A 21707-nucleotide genomic window follows, 5' to 3' on the forward strand; every position below is an offset into this window, starting at 1 on the left:
AGATTCACACCCACTGTTGTGGCTGCACTGTATTGCCTTCATCACGTTTCTGCTCTTCCCAGTGCTCCTGGCCGCCTATGGCCTCCTGGCCTCCAGCCACTCCATCTCTCACTCACACACTCACTCCCAGTATTGCTGTCTGAAAACATCCGGCGCCATCCTCTCCAGCGCCATCCTCTTCTGGTGCCACCTGGTCCAGCACTACCTGCCCTGGGGCCCCCTGCTTGGCGCCCCTGCTCTGGTCCCCCTAGGTCCAGTGCCTCCGGCTCCAGTGTTTCCTGATTTGGTTTCTCAAAATCCTGCACCTGCCGGTTGAGCTCCGCCCAACACAGATCGGTCCAATCCAGCTCCTCCTGATCAAACACCTCCCAGTCCCACACCTCCTCATCCAACACTACCTGGCCCGATACCTCCCACTCTGGGGCCTCCCATTTCAGCGTCTCTCGGCCCAGGACCTCCCGCTCAGGCACCTCCACACCTGGCTTCTTGTGATCAGGTGTCACCATCCGGAAAGGTGCCTGCTGATCGCCGCGTCCTCTTTGGTGCCTCCAGCTGCAATGGCTCCCACTACAACGCCTCTGACTTTTGCCCTACCAGGGTTCTTTCCGTCGCCTCCACTGCTACTTTAGGCTCCAGCGCCGTCAGCATCCTGGCTCCTAATCCAGCGACGTCCATACCAGCTCAAGCAAGGATGATGCACGTTATGATGCCTAAAGGGGTGGTTATGTTATCCGAATTTGCTAGGAGAGGTGTAAATTGTGGCTATGCAAGAGGAACGTGTGTGATCGATCCATCGCTATATATGGCAGGGCCGCCGTCTATCATTCGCTTTATCTGTCGGTAGCTCACTACGGTGCGAAGGCTGGGTTGTGCGGAGGTTCTTTTCCGTCAGGAATAGAATGTAGATCTTGAAACGCGTAACGAAGTCCTTGAGTTCCACCTTCTCATTGTACACGCCGTTCACTTTGAATATACAGAGTGAAAAGTTATCCAGCCTTGTTGGTCTACGGTCCTTATTAGGTGAGAATATTTTCATGGCTCCACCTGCTAAGGTGAGATGTCTGGTCCTTCGTTAAATTTTCTAAGGTCTGTTGAATGACGTTAAACATGCTTTTGTGGCAAAGAATCGCTAAAAATTCTGTTACGCTTGTGACCGTCTTCATGGCTTCCGAGAAGTTGAAATTGGAACGCGTCTCCGTTGCAGTCGCTAGGATGTTAATCTCTGGTGCGAGATGAAATACGCCAGGCGGATGCGGACTGTGTCGTCCTCCAATATAAACATGGGAATTCTTTGTTGTTGAATAACTTGCAGTTGAGGGGGGAGGGGGGGCACCATTTTTTGTTGTCTGATCTACACTTCTTGCCCTGTGTCATGTAGATCCACAGTGCCTCCTGAATTTTGGGGCATCCTCTCAACGTAGTAGGGTGTTCCCCTTCACAGTTTACACAATTTGCCTTTAGGTTTGGAGGTTTCGGCGGGGGTTGATCCACAGCATGGTGGCAAGCTGCAATAATTGGCGTTATGGAAGCAACGTTAACATCTTCTGCATTGTGGAGGCCCCTCTTGTCATCGATATGTTTCAACTACCACTTCTGTGTCGAGAAGACGTTTGACGCCGTATACTGACTCGCTGGCTCGACCTGCCAGCAGAATCACACAGAAGATTGGTTGTGGTATTCTCTTGCTGGTTTTCCCATCTTTCGATTGAATTTGATGGACCCAGGCTTGTTGGAAACCAATAATGAATAGATCTTGTGCAACCCGCCGGAAGATATTTGAGAGACTTATCGATTGGCTCTTGGTATATAAAAAACGAAGCTTTGAAACCTTGAAAAACTACCAGCCCATGCTCTGGTCAGCTAGTGATAAGATGTGGTACTCGACTATATCAATTATACATCGCCCTCATGGGACCTGCAATGTGTTTTTAAACTTCACTGTTCAGGAGCAGGCATTGTCCTGAGTATTGGATGGTAATACGTGGTATCTTCACTGGTGGTATTTGAGGGTTTTGCGTTGGTTTGGGGTTTGAGTCGTTGCTCGTTATTCTGTAGCAGTGAGTATTTTTTCGAGGTGGGCACAGGGTGCTATCACTTCGCGGTGTCCTCCACTTCATGCGAGTTTTTGCGCTTTCTTCTCGATCGTCGATGGACAACAATGTCTTCGTCCTAATTGGGTTTCAGCATCTCGTTGTCCGAAATGTTCCGTGGCTCAGAACTTGGTAAGTCTGGCGATTCCGCTGCATTGGGTTCCCTGTCTCTCCGTTATCATCTTCTGTCCTAGGTGGTGACAAAGTGGTATGGTGCTGCCGACAGCGGTTGTCTAAGGAGGATTGTTTGGTGAAGTGTAACGATGCTGACGGGTTCTCAGCAGCGACCTGTGTCTGAGAGCCCGAAGACTGACCCCCGCAAGGCAGGGCGCTGACACTCCGTTGTCCGCTGCGCGAGCTGTTCCTGCGTGTGCTTTATCCGTTGCCCGATTCGTGATGCCGGCCGCGGTGGTCTAGCGGTTCTAGGCGCTCAGTCCGGAGCCGCGCGACCGCTACGCTCGCAAGTTCGAATCCTGCCTCGGGTATGGATGTGTGTCATGTCCTTAGGTTAGTTAGGTTTAAGTAGTTCTAAGTTCTAGGGGACTGATGACCACAGATGTTAAGTCCCATAGTGCTCAGAGCCATTTGAACCGATTCGTGATAAGCCGTTGTCCGTCCACCGTTGCCAGGGTTATCGTAAATGATGTGGCCGATGGGGCCGGCGGCGGGGCAAGCCCCGCTGGGCAGCAATCGGCTGCCTTGGATGCGCACGTACTTCAACCCGTCTTGGGTGGCATCGTACGTACACGCGACTACTACAGTGGCTATCGCAGGTCGAATGGGCTACGGTTGCGCTGGGGGCGCCTTGATAAGGTGGCAACCCGCAGCCTTCAGTTGTGTGGCGTGTTGCTTGATTGTTAGGCGTCAGCAGAACGTCATAATTATGTCCTCTCCTTATTCCATCGAGCGTGGGATAAATCTTTCCATAAACTCCTCTAAAAGTGGCTGTGAGCACTGTGGGACTTAACATCTGAGGTCATCAGTCCCCTAGAACGTAGAACTACTTAAACCTAACTAACCTAAGGACATCACACACATCCATGCTCGAGGCAGTATTCGAACCTGCGACCGTAGCGGTCGGCGGTTCCGGACTGAAGCGCCTAGAACCTCTCCACATAAACTCCTCTCTTGTGCAATATTTGTATGATCTTGTTTCCTCCATCCTTAGGTGAGAGATATGTAGTGGACTGTAGTATATTCATAGATTCGCCATTTAAAGTTCTAAAAAAGTATTATAAGTACGCATTCATGGGACACAAAATTTATTTTATAGGACATTCGGAACTGAGAGACTTAATTAAGTAATTTAAAGAGATTCGCTTCAGTTGTAGTAAAGACTTCGGGATGTTAAAATTACACTCCTGGAAATGGAAAAAAGAACACATCATACTTGCTCCGGACACTGCGAGAGGGCTGTACAAGCAATGATCACACGCACGGCACAGCGGACACACCAGGAACCGCGGTGTTGGCCGTCGAATGGCGCTAGCTGAGCAGCATTTGTGCACCGCCGCCGTCAGTGTCAGCCAGTTTGCCGTGGCATACGGAGCTCCATCGCAGTCTTTAACACTGGTAGCATGCCGCGACAGCGTGAACGTGAACCGTATGTGCAGTTGACGGACTTTGAGCGAGGGCGTATAGTGGACATGCGGGAGGCCGGGTGGACGTACCGCCGAATTGCTCAACACGTGGGGCGTGAGGTATCCACAGTACATCGATGTTGTCGCCAGTGGTCGGCGGAAGGTGCACGTGCCCGTCGACCTGGGACCGGACCGCAGCGACGCACGGATGCACGCCAAGACCGTAGGATCCTACGCAGTGCCGTAGGGGACCGCACCGCCACTTCCCAGCAAATTAGGGACACTGTTGCTCCTGGGGTATCGGCGAGGACCATTCGCAACCGCCTCCATGAAGCTGGGCTACGGTCCCGCACACCGTTAGGCCGTCTTCCGCTCACGCCCCAACATCGTGCAGCCCGCCTCCAGTGCTGTCGCGACAGGCGTGAATGGAGGGACGAATGGAGACGTGTCGTCTTCAGCGATGAGAGTCGCTTCTGCCTTGGTGCCAATGATGGTCGTATGCGTGTTTGGCGCCGTGCAGGTGAGCGCCACAATCAGGACTGCATACGACCGAGGCACACAGGGCCAACACCCGGCATCATGGTGTGGGGAGCGATCTCCTACACTGGCCGTACACCACTGGTGATCGTCGAGGGGACACTGAATAGTGCACGGTACATCCAAACCGTCATCGAACCCATCGTTCTACCATTCCTACACCGGCAAGGGAACTTGCTGTTCCAACAGGACAATGCACGTCCGCATGTATCCCGTGCCACCAAACGTGCTCTAGAAGGTGTAAGTCAACTACCCTGGCCAGCAAGATCCCCGGATCTGTCCCCCATTGAGCATGTTTGGGACTGGATGAAGCGTCGTCTCACGCGGTCTGCACGTCCAGCACGAACGCTGGTCCAACTGAGGCGCCAGGTGGAAATGGCATGGCAAGCCGTTCCACATGACTACATCCAGCATCTCTACGATCGTCTCCATGGGAGAATAGCAGCCTGCATTGCTGCGAAAGGTGGATATACACTGTACTAGTGCCGACATTGTGCATGCTCTGTTGCCTGTGTCTATGTGCCTGTGGTTCTGTCAGTGTGATCATGTGATGTATCTGACCCCAGGAATGTGTCAATAAAGTCTCCCCTTCCTGGGACAATGAATTCACGGTGTTCTTATTTCAATTTCCAGGAGTGTAGATTTGCAGGTTTACAAACTATTACTCAGTCAGTGAAAGTGATCCATGTCACTGCATCTTAGGCGGAAAACTGCACACCGTCGGGAAGCCACACTCCATGGACGCCAACAATACGCCCAACTGCCGACAGTTTTCCGTCTAACATGCAATGACATGTAAACCTTGCACTGACTTGCCCAAATGCCAGTCTATTTTTTTTTTTTTTGGTCATCAGTCTTCTGACTAGTTTGATGCTGCCTTATACGAATTTCTCTCTTGTGCCTACCTCTTCATCGCTGAGTAGCTCTTGAAATCTACGTCGGCAATTATTTACTGGATGTATTCCAACCCCTGTCTTCCTCTACAGTTTTTGCCCTCTACGGCTCCACCTAGTACCATGGAAGTCATTCCCTCCTGTCTTAACAGATGTCCTGTCGTCCAGTCCCTTCTCCATATCAGTGTTTTCCACATATTCCTTTCCTCTCCGATTCTGCACAGAACCTCTTCACACCTTACCTTATCAGCCTTCGTAATTTTCAATATTCTGTAGAACGACACCTCATATGCTTCGATTCTCTTCTGCTACGTTTTTCCCACAGTCCATGTTTCACTACCATACAATACTGAACTCCAGACGTACATTCTCAGAAATTTCTTCTTCAAATTAACGCCTATGTTTGATACTAATAGATATTTCTAGGCCAGGACTTCCCTTTTGGCCAGTGCTAGTCTGTTTTTGATGTTCTCTTTGCTACGTCCGTCATTGGTTATTTCGGTACATAGGTAGCAGAGTTCCTTAACTTCATCTACTTCGTGACCATCAATCCCGATGTTAAGTTTCTCGCTGTCCTCATTTCTGCTACTTCTCATTATTGTTGCCTTTCTTCGATTTACTTTCAGTCGATATTCTGTACTCATTAGACTGTTCATTCCATCCAGCAGGTCCTGTAATTATTCTTCACTTTCACTCAGGATAGCAATGTCATCAGCGAATCGTATCATTGATATCGTTTCACTTTGAAATTTAATTCCACTCCTGTACTTTTCTTTTATTTCCATCACTCCTTCTTCGACATAAAGATTGAACAGTAAGGACGGAATACTACATCCTTGCCTTACACCCTTTTTAATCCGAGCACTTCGTTCTTGGTAGTCGGCTCTTACTAATTCCTCTTGGCTCTTGTACATATTGTGTATATTACCTGCCTCTCCCTATAGCTTACTCCCTTTCCTTCTCAGAATTTCGAACAGTTTGCATCATTTTACATTGACGAATGCTTTTTTCGGGTCGACAGATGGTATGAACGTGTCCTGATTTTCTTTAGTGTTGCTTCCATTATCAACCGCAACGTCAGAGTTGCCCCTCTTGTGCCTTTACCTTTTCCAAAGCCAAACTGACGGTCATCTAGCATGTCCTCAATTTTCTTTTCCATTCTTCTGAATAATATTCTTGTCAGCAACTTGGATCCATGAGCTGTTAAGCTAATTTCGCGATAATTCTCGCACTTGTCAGCTCTTGCAGTGTCTGTGTGGATGTTATTTTTCCGAAAGTCAGATGATATGTCGCCAGACTCGTACATTCCACACACCAACGTGGATAGTCGTTTTGTTGCCACTTACCCCAATAATTCTCGAAATTTTTATGGAACGTTATCTATACCTTCTCTCTTATTGGATCTTAAGTCCTCCAAAGATTTTTTAAATTCTGGTTCTAGTACTAGATCCTCTAGTTCTTCTAAATTGACTCTAGTTTCTTCTTCTATCACATCAGACAAATCTTCCCCATCATAGAGTCTTTCAGTGTATTCTTTGCACCTATCTGCTCTCTCCTCTGCATTTAAAAGTGGAATTCCGGTTGCACCCTTAATGTTACCGCCCTCGTTTTAAATGTAACAGAAGACTGTTTTGACTTTCCTCTATGCTGAATCTGTCCTTCCGACAGCCATTTCTTTTTCGATTTCTTCACATTTTTCATACAGTCATTTTGTCTCAGCTCTCCTGCACTTCCTATTTATTTCATAGCTCAGTGATTTGTATTTCTGTATTCCTCAGTTTTCTGGAACATTTTTGTACTTCCTCCTTTCATCGATCAACTGAACTGTTTCTTTTGCTACCCATGGTTTCTTCGCACGTGTCTTCTTTGTATCTACGTTTTTCTTTCCAACTTCTGGGATGGCCCTCCTTATAGACACCCACTCTGGAGTTCGAAGACTCTCAGTGTGTGTAATCCTAGTCCTGCATGATCAATGGCAACCGCCCCGATGTGACCATCAGAGAGTTTGAACTTGAGAGTGTTCGCACATCGGCTCACAACAGCGTGACATAACTCGTCATAGAACATCCTGACGTCGACGACGCTACTTGTGATGGATAAGTGGATACCGACTGTGTGGGAAAATTGGAAATTTGTGGTAAGATCCTATGGGACCAAACTGCTGAGGTCATCAGTCCCTAAGTTTACACACCACTTATTTTAACTTAAACTACTTACGTTAAGGACAACACACACACACATCCATGCCCGAGGGAGGATTGGAACCTCCAACTGCGGGAGCCGCGCAAACTGTGACAAGGCGCCCTAGACCGCACGGCTACCACGCGTGGCTACCGACGGTGTGCTGTGGTGGTACTTGAACTTCGTCACGGATGAATCGTTCGATTTCAGAGAGGTCTTGCGTGGTCGGGCTGGAAGCCAATCTTGATGGTCGCTTTTCTGTAGGAATGAGCCATAGCTACTCTATTTCAGTTGACACGAGTACTAATGCAACGAAGAAGTAAACAAAGTACGTGCGCTAGAAACTCTGCGGACGGGGCACAGACAAGACGTCCTTGCCGCTGACCTGCCGAAATCAGACTGTCCCTTGACTACGGGTACTGCTGTTGTGCTTGTTCAAGTGCATTAATTGTTTAAACATCTGAAAATGTTATTTCAACATCACTAAACCTGTCGTGGATTGATTAAATCATCACCGCGACTGAAATTAACTTTATGGGATACTTCGCATCTGTCTTCAGATGTTTACCAGTTCAATTTCCATCATCTGCATGACGCTCTACCATGGTCAAAAAAATCTGTCACCTTTCTTCTTTTCCTTTCGTGTATACTTCAATACTCTCCGTTAGTCCTGTTTGGTGTGCGTCCTACACACTTGAACAATTTTCCAGGATGGATCACATGTGTGTATGGCAAGCAACCTTCTTCGTACACTATTTGCATTTCCTTAATATTCTACGAATGGAGCAATGTCTCAGTTCTGAGAATATTCGCACCAGTTGTTGAATGTCTGATATATTTACTATAACATGTTTCGGGACTGCGTTATCCCATTATCCTGTGCATAGTGTTACCATGCTAATAGGCAAACATGCAATTGGAATTTTATTGTTGACGTTGCTATGGTATACTAGCTTTGAGCTCTAGATAATGAGACGACGTAGTCCCGAAACATGTTGTGCTCAGTTGTCACTCGTTCGATGATTGGATCGTAAAAGCCTCACTACTAATTCAAGAGACACATTGGCTTCACAACAGAGAACCTATCACTGCCCAAACCTTAGCTTATGTGATCGTTCCGTTTCATTTCCCTACAAACCGTTACACAACTGACGCCACGTCTTCTGATGTTTAGTCATATACTTAAGTCCCACATTTATGTCATTCATTAATTTAGAAAACGCTGTTGATGATGGTGGGTGGAACACATTCTTTGACGTTCTGAAAGTTACCAACAAATATATGTTGTTGAACCAGTACAGAAGTCAGTCTGAAGTTGTAAGAATCAAAGGAAATGAAAGAGAGGCAGTCATTGGGAAGAGAGTGACATATTGTTTAATTTTTGCATAAGAGCAAGCGGTAAAAGCTACCAAAGAGAAATCTAGAAGATTAATTACCTCCCAGAAGGAGCAACAAAAATTTGAGATCCGTGGTTCCGAAGTAACCCTGTCAGAGACAGCAAAGGCCCTGATGAATCAGCTGAATGGAACAAACGCTGTCTCGAAAAGCGGTTACAAGATGCACGTCAATAAAATTAGGAAGCTTTATTGGATTGTTGTCTCATTGAGCCTGCTGACACTAATGGCACTAAATTAAGGACTGATTCTCTAAAAGTAATAGGCGAGTTTTACTGTGAAGGCAGCTCAATAACTGAGGATGGAAGGAGTAAACTTAGCAGTACTGATAAAAATGTTTATGAAAGAAGGATGTATGTTAACATGGATTATAAGTCCTAAGTGTTAGAAAGCCTTTACTAATTTATTTGTTTAGATTACACCCTGACATGGAGGTGAAACGTTAACGGTAAACAATATAGAGAATAAGATTTGGAAATGTGGCGATACAGACGAACGGAGAGCACCATGTGATTAGTGATAATATAGACTTTCCCGGACTAATGACTGACTAATGACTTCTCGGGTATCCAGTTGGATCTTGACACTATGTTTCAATGAACCAACTGGTCTCCATCTTCAGGTGAGTATGCTGATGTAGAATTATGCCGCAACAGAGCTTACAACAGAAACGGTGGCTTCTTTGTATACAAATGCCGGCCCACTGCGCGTGAGCAAGAAGCTGCACTGCTGACCTCAGGCGCCAGTGTACCAGTAGCGCACAGGTGACACAAATAGGCAACAGGATATGTCACTAGCAGAGCACTAACAAGATAAAATCGGGTTCCACTCCTTACTTGAAGGGAAACTGTTATCCCTATTAATAATATTATCATATAATGGAATTTCAATATATTTCTTTAAAACACATTTCCAGTAGCGAGACACTTTGCGTCTCATTGTACAATATGTCTTGTCTTAATGACAGCCACCAATTCTGTTGGAAACTCAGATCCGACAGACTGTGCTTCAACAAACTCAGCTGAAGATGGCAGGCGTTTGGTCTCCTGAAATATTGAGTCGAGATGATTGTTATCCAGCTGCATACCCAGAATGAGTATCACGAGTACTAGACGGATAACCAGATAACTACCTGAATCTAATCGGAAAAAACAACCTCTTATCGCACAACTTGATAAAATAGCTGGATCCACAGAAAATATCCGGAGGCACCAATGAAAGTTAATTTGGTAGGTGATGGAAGTGTGAAGCGTAAAAATTTTAGGGATGTTCAAGGCCTGAATAAAACAAGCAAATTAGGAGAGATATATTTTGCAGTAACCATTGGAAAGATGCAGTTGCATTAAAACCACAGTAACAACAACACGAATAACAGCACTGTATCTTAGGTTTAGCATACGGTTAATAATATGTGAAGAACAGTTTGAAGACAAAGATAACTAACACAAAAAGAAAACCTCTATAGATTAAATAAAAGCTTTATCTCTATATTCCACCAGCAACATTCATCATATAACTTTTATTTCATGATGAAAAAGCCAATCAGCTTTTGTTAACGCGTTGCTCGAATTCTGTTTGGATTGTATTTATTCTATATTGCAAACGGTGTGACTGTACACCTTTACACTGATGTAGCAAGAGTCATGGGATACTTCCTAATATCATGCCTGACTTCCTTTTGCCCGCTGCAATGCAGCGACTCAACGTGGCTTAGACTAAACAAGTCGTTAGAAATCCCCTGCAGTAATACTGAGCCATTTTGCCGTCCTTAATTGCGAAAGTGTTGTCGGTGCAGGACTTTGTGCACGAATTGACCTCTCGATGAAGCCCTATAAATGTCGATGGGTTTCACGTCATTCGAGTTGACCACAATTTTCTAACACGGCTCACTGTTATCCATGAAATTATATCGTCCGCAAAGGGCTTCAAATGGTCTCCAAGCAGCCGAACGTAAACATTTCCAGTCAAAGATCTGCTCAGTCCTACCGGAGGAACCACTCCATCCCACATGAACACAGCCCTCACCATTATGCATAGTCCCTTGTTGACAACTTGGGTACACGACTCCGTGAGATCGGCGCCATACTCGCTCCCTACCATTAGCCCTTACCATCCGAAATGGGGACTCATAGGTCCAAACGATATAGTCACGAGCCCACGAGAGGTGCTACAGGCGATGACACGCTGTTAGCAAAGGCACTCGCTTTGCGCTTTGGTCGTCTGCTGCCACAGCCCATTAACGCCAAATTTCGCCGCATTGTCCCATCGGATTCGTTCATCGTACGTCCCACATTGCTTTCTGCAGCTGTTTCAGGTAATGATGCTTTTGTTAGCGCCGTTGCTCTCGCTCGTTAAGTGAAAGCTGTCGGCCACAGTGTTGTCCGTCGTGAGAGGTAATGCCTGAAATTCGGTATTATCGGCACAGTCTTGACACTGTGGGTCGCGGAATATTGAATTCCCTGAATATTTCGAAAATCGAACGTCCTATGCGTCTACCTCCAAGAACTATTCTGCGATCAGAGTGTATTAATTCCCTTTGTGCGGCCATAACCGCTACGTAAACCTTTCCACACGAATCATCTGAATGCATTTGATAGATCTACCATGCGCCGCCCTTCTGTATCTTGTGTATGCGATACTACCGCAACCTAAATATGTGCATATCACTATCCATGACCTCAGTGCAGATTCTGCTTTATGAGCTCACGTAATACTTGGATACCGCAACGTAGATGCATCGAGTTTAAGAATAGCTTTCAGTATTATGTTTAAGGATGATTTTATGACACTGCTCTATTACAGAGGTTGTCTGTACAGCATCTGAATATGCTGTACTCTAACACTTATCAAGCGTGACGAATCCTTGTGAAGCTGAATTGAAAGAAACCAGCTCCGTGTGCGCAGAAGGACAATGCGAGCAGCCCTAGGCTTTTTTTTCTCTAATGTAGGATTTTCATATAACTTGTATACTGACCGAATACTTATTTTAATAAATATTCTTAGGAACACGTGAAAACCGTTATGTACAATTCCAAGAATAGTTAAAGTGAGAAACCAAAGTATATTTATTTCCCTTTATTTCAATACAGATTAAAAACTGATTTCACTAATGCATACTGGCGTTCTTTCCATGCTTCTTCTATGGATGGAAAAATGGAAGCCTTAGTATACGGTCCAATAAAAAGTATACTTCGCTGCATTCCTGCTGTGACTGCGTGTTTGCGGACTGTAGACAAGTTTTAGGTTACATATTTGCAGGCTTCTAATGTTTACTATTTTCATAAACTTTTCTCTGATATTAAGATGTGAAACTGCGTAAGGGTGACAGACAGTAGAAAATAACTTTAGTTCCTAAACAAATTCATAAATCGGAGACACCGAAGGACGATTTTAAAGGATTAACTTTCATTTAATTGCTTCTTTTGAAAAGTAGTTCATACAACTATGTGACAGTCGTTTTTGAAGTTAAACTTGTCAACTTGCAGCAGCAGCAGCTTTTAATTTCCCGTAGCAAAGTGGTCTTGTGTTCTCCAGTTCCTTTGACGTCAAGAACAATTGTGTCACAGCCCCGAGGCTCTTCAGCTTTTAATGTCTTCACTTCCTTCAGCAGAGAAAACGTCACGGCACTTGCACTTCGTGTTAATCATAATTGTAGTTTACTTACGGAAGCAAGATGCATGGGGAGAATAAACGTTGCTGAAAACAGAGATGACACTATTGTAAATATTGTCATTTTTGTCATTTAAGATGGTTTCTGGTTGTTTCATTTGGTGTTTGTATACTTGGAGTGTTTCAAGGATGTCTAGTTTTCTGCCTTTTGATTGGATGTGTAGGATGCTAGTACTTGTGTTGTTAACATGGTGTTTTGTATCAAGCAGGTGGGTAGCTATTGCTGATGTGTGGTATTTTTTGTTTTTTAGTGCTGCCATGTGTTCCTTGAACCTAATCTCAAATGATCTGCCTGTCTGGCCTACGTAGAAGCAGTCACAGTCCAAAGATTCAATTTTGTACACACCTGTGTGACGAAGAGGGTTTCGTGTGCCGATGCTGTGGGGTAACATCTGTCCAATCTTGTTGCCTGTTGTAAAGGATATGCTTATACCTTCCTGTTTGAAGACATTGGCGGTCTGGTATGAAATGTTACCCAGGAAGAGGATTGTATGGAATATGTTATTTTCTTTTCCTGTTGTGATTGCTTTGCCATTATTGAGTGTTTTAGGGTATTTACTATGGAGCTGTTATAACCATTTTCAATAGCTGTTTGTTTTATTATTTCAATTTCTCGATCACATTTATCTTCTGAGAGTGGTAGTTGGATAGCTCTATTAATCATGTACCGGAATGCTGCCATTTTGTGTGCTGCGGGGTGGCAAGAGGAGTTGTGGATTGTGGTATGTGTTGTGGTAGGCTTCCGATAAATTTCAAACTGATGTCTGTTATTCCTTATTGTAATGGTAGGGTCTAGGAAATTTAGACTGTCATCTTTTTGGTGTTCAACTGTGAATTTTATGTTTTCATGGGAATTGTTGAAAAACTGATTCAACTCACTGATGTCATCTGTAGTGCCTTTGATTAAAATGATGATATCATCTACATATCTGTAGTAGTAGATGATATTTTTGAGGAGGTGGTGATTGGAATTCAAGATTTCTAGGTTACTTTCCTCAACAACACGAACATAATATTCACTGCAGAAGACGAGGCACTACTCTGCAAAGGCTTAAAACACAATGTTCGAGCTCCGCTTAACGAAAAGAACCAAGAAAATGTCATCACTTGTGTAACACAGAACTCGACCATTACCTTTAAGAAGCAAACTGACAGAATATCAGCCTGCCACAAAATTAACGAAATCATTGAAAAGGAAATTGCAAAACCATTCCCAACATACAAGAAAAGAGAAGAAGACCTTACTCGTACCATTAAGACTAAATTAAACATGAGTAATGCAATAATTGTAAAAGCTGACAAGGGCAACACAACTGTTGTAATGGACAGAACAACATACATAGAAAAAACTTTAGACTTCTTCCAAACCAGCAGCATAACTGAAATACATAAAGATCCAACAGCCAGAATACAAAAGGAGATTAAACACATTTCAAACAATATTAACTTTCTACTCACCATCCAAGAAGAAAGAAACATTGTAACAATGAGCCCACAAGCACCTTGCCTTAGGTCACAACCTAAGATACACAAAAATGGGACCCCCCATCAGGCCCATAGTGAACTGTAGGAACAGCCCAAAATTCAAGCTGAATAAAATACTCTTCAGAATTCTCAAACAAGCATACACATTCAATAATAAGAGAATACTCAAAAACACAATAGAATTCACACAATATGTCAAAAATATACAAGTACCTGATGGAGCCATGCTTGCCTCATTTGGCATACAAAATCTTTATTCCTCTGTGTCAATAGATCCCACACTACAAATAATCAAAGCCAACCTTCATAAACACAAAAAAATCCCTTCAACTCACATTACCGAACTAATGGACCTCCTTGAATTCACACTTTCGCACAACTATTTTATATTTAACAATAAAATCTACAAACAAATAGATGGTCTGGCAATGGCTTAAATCTTTCCAGATTGCTAGCAGAAATATTTATAAGTAACCTAGAAGACAAAATCCTGAATTCCAATCACCACCTCCTCAAAAATATCATCTACAACTACAGATATGTAGATGACACCATCATTTTAATCAAAGGCACTTAAGATGACATCAGTGAGTTGAATCAGTTTTTCAACAACTCCCATGGCCTACCACAACACATACCACAATCCACAACTCCTCTTGCCACCCCGCAGCACACAAAATGGCAGCATTCCGGTACATGATTAATAGAGCTATCCAATTAACACTCTCAGAAGATAAATGTGATCAAGAAATTGAAATAATAAAACAAACAGCTATTGAAAATGGTTATAACAGCGCCATAGTAAACACCCTAAAACACTCAATAATGGCAAAGCAATCACAACAGGAAAAGAAAATAACATATTCCATACAATCCTCTTCCTGGGTAACATTTCATACCAGACTGCCAATGTCTTCAAACAGGAAGGTATAAGCATATCCTTTACAACAGACAACAAGATTGGACAGACGTTACCCCACAGCATCGGCACACGAAACCCTCTTCGTCACACAGGTGTGTACAAAATTGAATCTTTGGACTGTGACTGCTTCTACGTAGGCCAGACAGGCAGATCATTTGAGATTAGGTTCAAGGAACACATGGCAGCACTAAAAAACAAAAAATACCACACATCAGCAATAGCTACCCACCTGCTTGATACAAAACACCATGTTAACAACACAAGTACTAGCATCCTACACATCCAACCAAAAGGCAGAAAACTAGACATCCTTGAAACACTCCAAGTATACAAACACCAAATGAAACAACCAGAAACCATCTTAAATGACAAAAATGACAATATTTATAATAGAATCATCTCTGTTTTCAGCAACTGCCTACACTCTTAGAAATACACACACACACACACAAACACATACACACACACATCCTAATATTTACCATAAATATTGACAGCCGCCAAGAGTACAAGAGATTGACCTAATTCACAGATAATTCATCACACCAACAGCTTGTACTCCTTGTCAGCTTGAAACTGTATAACAACTACTTGCACAAATGTATATCTATCTGCATATTTTATAGCATTAACCGATGTATTACCCCAACCTTTAGGCAGCTAATATATGCACCATCATGTAATCTTAAGACTCCTTGCCATGTAAATGTTTGCTCTCATATAATCACTCTTTCCTCTCTCTCTCTCTCTCTCTCTCTCTCTCTCTCTCTCTCTCTCTCTCTCTCTTCAAAGAGTGTCATCTATATATGTATGTATGGTTTTACTGCTGTAGCCAATATGATCATTGTAACTCAAGTCTGAAACATTTCACCTTTGTTATTAACAAGTATGAAGTTTAAGCCATTTTAACATTTCACCTGATTGTATAAACGAGTACGAATGTTTAGCTGTTTTAACTTGTCAAAATTGGATTTATACACCACCTGAAGTACACACACATACATTCGACACCTCAAAACAAACACCTCCAAATGCTTTAAACAATTATTCTGTAATAATGTTGTTACGGTGTGTATTCTTTTCACTTTGCGATTATGTCTTCTCTTCTGCTATACGAACCTTGCACCCAGCTGATTCCAGACGCCATATTTGTTTACAAATGTGGCAGTATACATGTGATGTGTTACAACAGCAAAAGGAACCTGTGACCACTGGAAGTACTCTAGTTTACTTATTTCAGGTTTACCATTAGATATCAGTTTTATTTTTGTGAAAAGTAATCCTAAACCATATTCTGAAATGGTGTCTTGTTTCTCCACTAGGCAGTGCCACAAGTTCCTCCAAAAATCGTAACACAACACACACACAAATTCAATACTAACTAATGTAAATCTACCCGATGATGGAGGTTTAAACCTTCGAAACGCCTCGTGGAAATAAATAAAACAGTGACTGGTAACAGTAACCTTGTTGTTTCATTTAATGTCAGTAACAGTCACGGTAAAGCCTAACCTAAAATGTTCGCATTTAAAGCAATGAAGCATATTAAGGTAAGCAAACTAACGCAATAAGAATTTTGAAACACCTTAGCAAGCGAGGCCCTGGGTGTGATAAGTACCAGTGCACAACATAACACATCACCCAGAAAATTCTTACGCTAATAAGTTGTAACAAATTATTTTTCTTTTTAAACATGTAAAACGCAAGATCCAACTTGAATGTAACAAAACAAACAAAAGATTTAGTCAACACATCAACTGGCAAGTCCAACAAATCAAAACAACGAATGAGTAGTTATGAAATATTGTGAAATATAATCTTCAGAGAAATATTACTTGAACTCGTTAATCTGAAGGGAGACGTCTCACTCTAGTTCTCCAAAAGAACTGACAAATAAAATTTAAGCAATAACGTCTACAAGGCTGCACCTAAACCCGCAAGCAGTAAAATTAAGCCTGAGTGCAAAATAAATTACACGAAGCCAGCACAACTAATTTTGATAAATTACAAAGCAGACTCAAACCTGAAAGACCGGCTATGAAGCAACGGAGGCGGCTGCTTACAACACACGCAAAAAGAATACACCACACTTTCGATGTAATATTTAATTGCCGGCCGGTGTGGCCGAGCGGTTCTAGGCGCTACAGTATGGAACTACGCGACCGCTACGGTCGCAAGTTAGAATTCTGCCTCGGGCGTGGTAGTGTGTGATGTCCTTAGGTTAGTATGGTTTAGGTAGTGCTACGTTTTAGGGGACTGATGACCTCAGAAGTTAAGTCCCATAGTGCTCAGAACCATTTGAACCATTTTTATTATTGAATCCATGCTCAGGTCAAATTTAAGTTTCTTAAAAGCAGGTGCTGCCCAGTCTGTAATATACAGGGTGTAACGGATATCCTGTAAGTGCAGATATTGTTATATGTGGTACCTTAATAGGCACATACGTTAGCGTGTTGGCTGCTTTTTTTTCCCCTCTGCATCAAACTGTCTTCCCACGAACACGTCACAAACTTTATGACTTGATGTTTTCTGCACAGTCAAAACTGCACCATTAAGTGGGGCACGCCTGTCAGTGTAGGCTAACTGTTGTGCATGTAGGTGTCCATATTTCAACACCCGACCTTCCGCTCAGGGGAAAATAAGCATTAATGTACCTAAAAACATACGACTTGTTATATATATAATTATTAGTCTCCAAATGGCGTGAATACTGATGTAATGTTACTCTGTATACCGTCCTCGGTCACCATTATAAATATCTCCACTTATACCTCCACTTACGCCCTATATATCTCTCAGAAATTTTATTTACGGGAACAGATTGATTCTAAGGCACCTTCAGTCTCTACAGTGGAAGACAGTTTAACAAATACTGCTTCCTAAGTGAGTCACAGTTTACTTTCCAAACTTTTAGAAGTACCGGAACAACCACTGTTAGATTTCCAAAGGTGATACTGCTCCTGTCAAAGATGTGAATCACAGAAATATTTTTAGATTTATCTAATGACTTTGAAACTGTTGGAATCAGAACTACACTAAATGGGGTAGAATCGTTTGGAATAAGAAGTGGAGCTAAGATGTGATTCCGATTATACTGTAATGGTTCAAACCTCCAGCAGTCAAAAAGGATATTAAGTGGCAAGACTGGGCGGACTGAGATTCACTTCATTCACCATTGTTTATTAAAACATATTTGCTTATGAAAAACAGCTAGAATCATATAGATTAACAGGATTACAAACAACATTCTGAACATTCTAATTTAAGTAATTACACACCTCAGTTCAGTGACAAGTTAAATAAGGGAACAGTTAAAGACGAAAGCTGTGTCTGACGGCAGTTCTTAGGTGTCACACTCAAAATTTCCACCTTTACCAACCACAACTTCGAAAATGCTTTTGTCTTTACATCAACATAGAATCATAACTCATCTCAAAGGTGAAACACTTAATACTCATACCGGAAGACAGACTGACTTACAGCTACCTCGGAACAACTTGGAATTCTAAAAATACACCTCCGAGGACATCTAGATAATTTAATAAAGTAAACAAGGGCATTACTTTTAGCTGCATCCAGGCAGATACAGCAAGTGTCCTTAAATCTCGGCACGTGCGCAGTTAAGTAATTATAAGAGAACGATGTGTACAGATTGATACAACTGCCTTCAGACAGAAAGTGAAAATTCCGTTTAGATGTACCATAGAAAACACTTAAGTGAGTCAGTAAGTGAACGTGCATGCATTGCGGCTCAAGAACGCCGTTTAAAAAAAAAAAAAAAAAAAAAAAAAAAAAAAAGGAGGGGGAACTAATAATTAGTACTGAGATCCAACTTATAGCAAAAGATAAACAAAGAAAGAAAAGGTGAGAAAAGTTCACTCCATGGAAAGATTTAAATATCAAATAGTTGAACACTAAATCCAGTAAGCTGAAACAGGGAATAAATTTTCTTAATGCTTCAGCTCACAAATGGGTAGCGAACTAATACATAAAAACATTCAGAACATAGTAACACTTAATAGTTTAACACTCTTCTGCATTTTACACTCCGTGAACTTCAAATGTGCCAGTTAGTTATTATGAATAGGCTACATTTTCACAAGTCCGGACGACATGTCAATATGACAAGTGCGATAGGTATACACACATAAAAAAATTTTTCATCACCTCGCTTCCGAGAGTTCCGGAACCTGTACAGAAAATTGGAATAGAGATGGACATAAACGTCATTTCCGCCATTTTTATTGCTCATGAATATCACACATTGCATGCTGTACCACCATACAGCGAGACCTTCAAGGGTGGTGGTCCAGATTTCTGTACACACTGTTACCTGTAATACCCAGTAGCACGTCCTCTTTCATTGATGCATGACTGTATTCGTCGTGGCATGCTAACCACAAGTTCATTAAGGCACTGTTGGTCCAGGTTGTCCCACTCCTCAACGGCGGTTTGGCGTAGATCCCTCAGAGTGGTTGGTGGGTCACGTCATCCATAAACAGCACTTTTCAATCTAACCCAGGCATGTTCGATAGGATTCATGTCTCGAGAACAAGCTGGCCACTCTAGTCGAGCGATGTCGTTATCCCGAAGGAAGTCATTCGCAAGATGTACACGATGGGGGCGCGAATTGTCGTCCATGAAGACTAATGCCTCACCAATATGCTGTCCATATGGTTGCACTGTCGGTCGGAGGATGGCATTCACGTATCGTACAGCCGTTACCGCGCCTTCCATTACCACCAGCGGCGTACGTCGGCCCCACATAATGCCACCCCAAAACAGCAAGGAACCTCCACGTTTCTGCACACGCTGGACAGTGTGTCTAAGGCGTTCAGCCTAACCGGGTTGCCTCCAAACACGTCTGCGACGATTGTCTGGCTGAAGGCATATGCGACACTCATCGGTGAAGGGAACGTGATGTCAATCCTGAGCGGTCCATTCGGCATGTTGCTGGGCCCATCTGTACCGCGCTGTACGGTATCTTGGTTGCAAGATGGACCTCGCCATGGACGTCGGGAGCGAAATTTCTCATCATGCAGCCTACTGCGCACAGTTTGAGTCCTAACACGACGTCCTGTGGCTGCACGAAAAGCATTATTCAGCATGGTGCCGTTGCTGTCACGGTTCCTCCGAGCCACAATCCGTAGGTAGCGGTCATCGACTGCAGTAGTAGCCCATGGGTGGCCTGAGCGAGGCATGTCCTCTCTCTGTATCTCCTCCATGTCCGAACAACGTTGCTTTGGTTCACTCTGGGACGCCTGGACACTTCCCTTGTTGACAGCCCTTCCTGGCACAAAGTAACAATGTGGACGCGATCGAACAGCGGTATTGACCGTCTAGGCACGGTTGAACTACAGACAACACAAGCCGTGTATCTCCTTCCTTGTGGAATTATTGTAACTGATCGGCTGCTGTCGGATCCTCTCCGTCTATCAGGCGCTGCTCCTGCATGGTTGCTTACATCTTTGGGCGGGTTTAGTTGCATCTCTAAATACTCAAAGGGACAGTATCCAAAGCCAACGTCTATCTTCAGGAGTTCTTAGAACCAGGATGATGCAAAACTTCTTTGGTGTGTGACAACAGACCAACACGTGACCATCCTAACGGGGCTCGGCACTGTCTTCAGCCAGAACACTCGAGTCAACAAAACCTCAAACATCAAAATGTACACAATTTTAAAACAAATTTCAGACAGCAATTTTCATAGCCTGAGTGAAGGCAGTCAGGGATAGCCGGCGGTGGTGCATTCCGTAAAGCCGGTGTACAGGGGCGACGTTAACATTCACAATACAATGAGCACGCGCTGGGTTCAGGTCCAAGATAGTCAAAGTTGCCACAACAGTAGAAAACTGGAACAATCTAAGGGAGCGACGTTCTCACTTAATACAACCCTGTGAGCACAGTACTTATGCAGATCAACGGACACTTCAGATGATCTTCTTCAACAAACATGGTCGCACATAAAACAATGTACAGAATTACCAAATCACCGAAAACGCTGCTAAACGTGGGAAATTAGATTTCAATAACAAGTGTCTCAGGTTGCAGCGCGTTACTCTAACTCCTTCCAAGGCTCCACCGAGGTCAACAGCAAATTCAAATAGCCTGGACCACGACAATGTTCTGTCTTTGGTAACAAAACATTTAAAGGGCTACAAATCAGTCCATGGCACGTTTAGTTCGGCCGCACGGCGCATACTGCCAACGGGCTCTGGGAGGCTCACCCTCCGGTCCGGCTTCTAACAAGGGAACCTCCCCATCGCACCCCCCTCAGATTTAGTTATAAGTTGGCACAGGGATATGCCTTGAAAAACTGAACACAGATCAATCGAGAAAACAGGAAGAACTTGTGTGGAACTATGAAAAAATAAGCAAAATATACAAACTGAGTAGTCCATGCGCAACGTAAGCAACATCAAGGAGAGTACCAGCTTACGGGCGCCGTGGTCCCGTGGTTAGCGTGAGCAGCTGCGGAACGAGAGGTCCAAGGTTCAAATCTTCTCTCGAGGGAAAAGTTTATTTTTTTATTTTCAGGCAATTATCAAAGTTCAGGCTCTCACACATAATCAACTTCGCTCTCCAAAATTCCAGGGCATGTTCAGATTTGCTTGGACATATGCACAATTTTACGGTCTACACACGGAAACATTTGAAAACGTAAAAAACATATGTTTTGACAGAGCACAGAGAAAACTGTGCGACTGTGAAACTGTTGCATTCATTTGTTGCAGTTTATGTGACACACTCTTGTGTTTTCATCACTTTTTTGGGAGTGATTATCACATCCACAAGAAAACCTAAATCGGGCAAGGTAGAAGAATCTTTTTACCCATTCGCCTAGTGTGCAAGTTAGGTGGGTCGACAACATACTCCTGTCATGTGACGCACATGCCATCACCAGTGTCGTATAGAATATATCAGACGTGTTTTCCTGTGGAGGAATCGGTTGACCT

This window comes from Schistocerca americana, chromosome 6 (genome assembly GCF_021461395.2).
Source record: "Schistocerca americana isolate TAMUIC-IGC-003095 chromosome 6, iqSchAmer2.1, whole genome shotgun sequence".
In the NCBI taxonomy this organism is placed as follows: domain Eukaryota; kingdom Metazoa; phylum Arthropoda; class Insecta; order Orthoptera; family Acrididae; genus Schistocerca; species Schistocerca americana.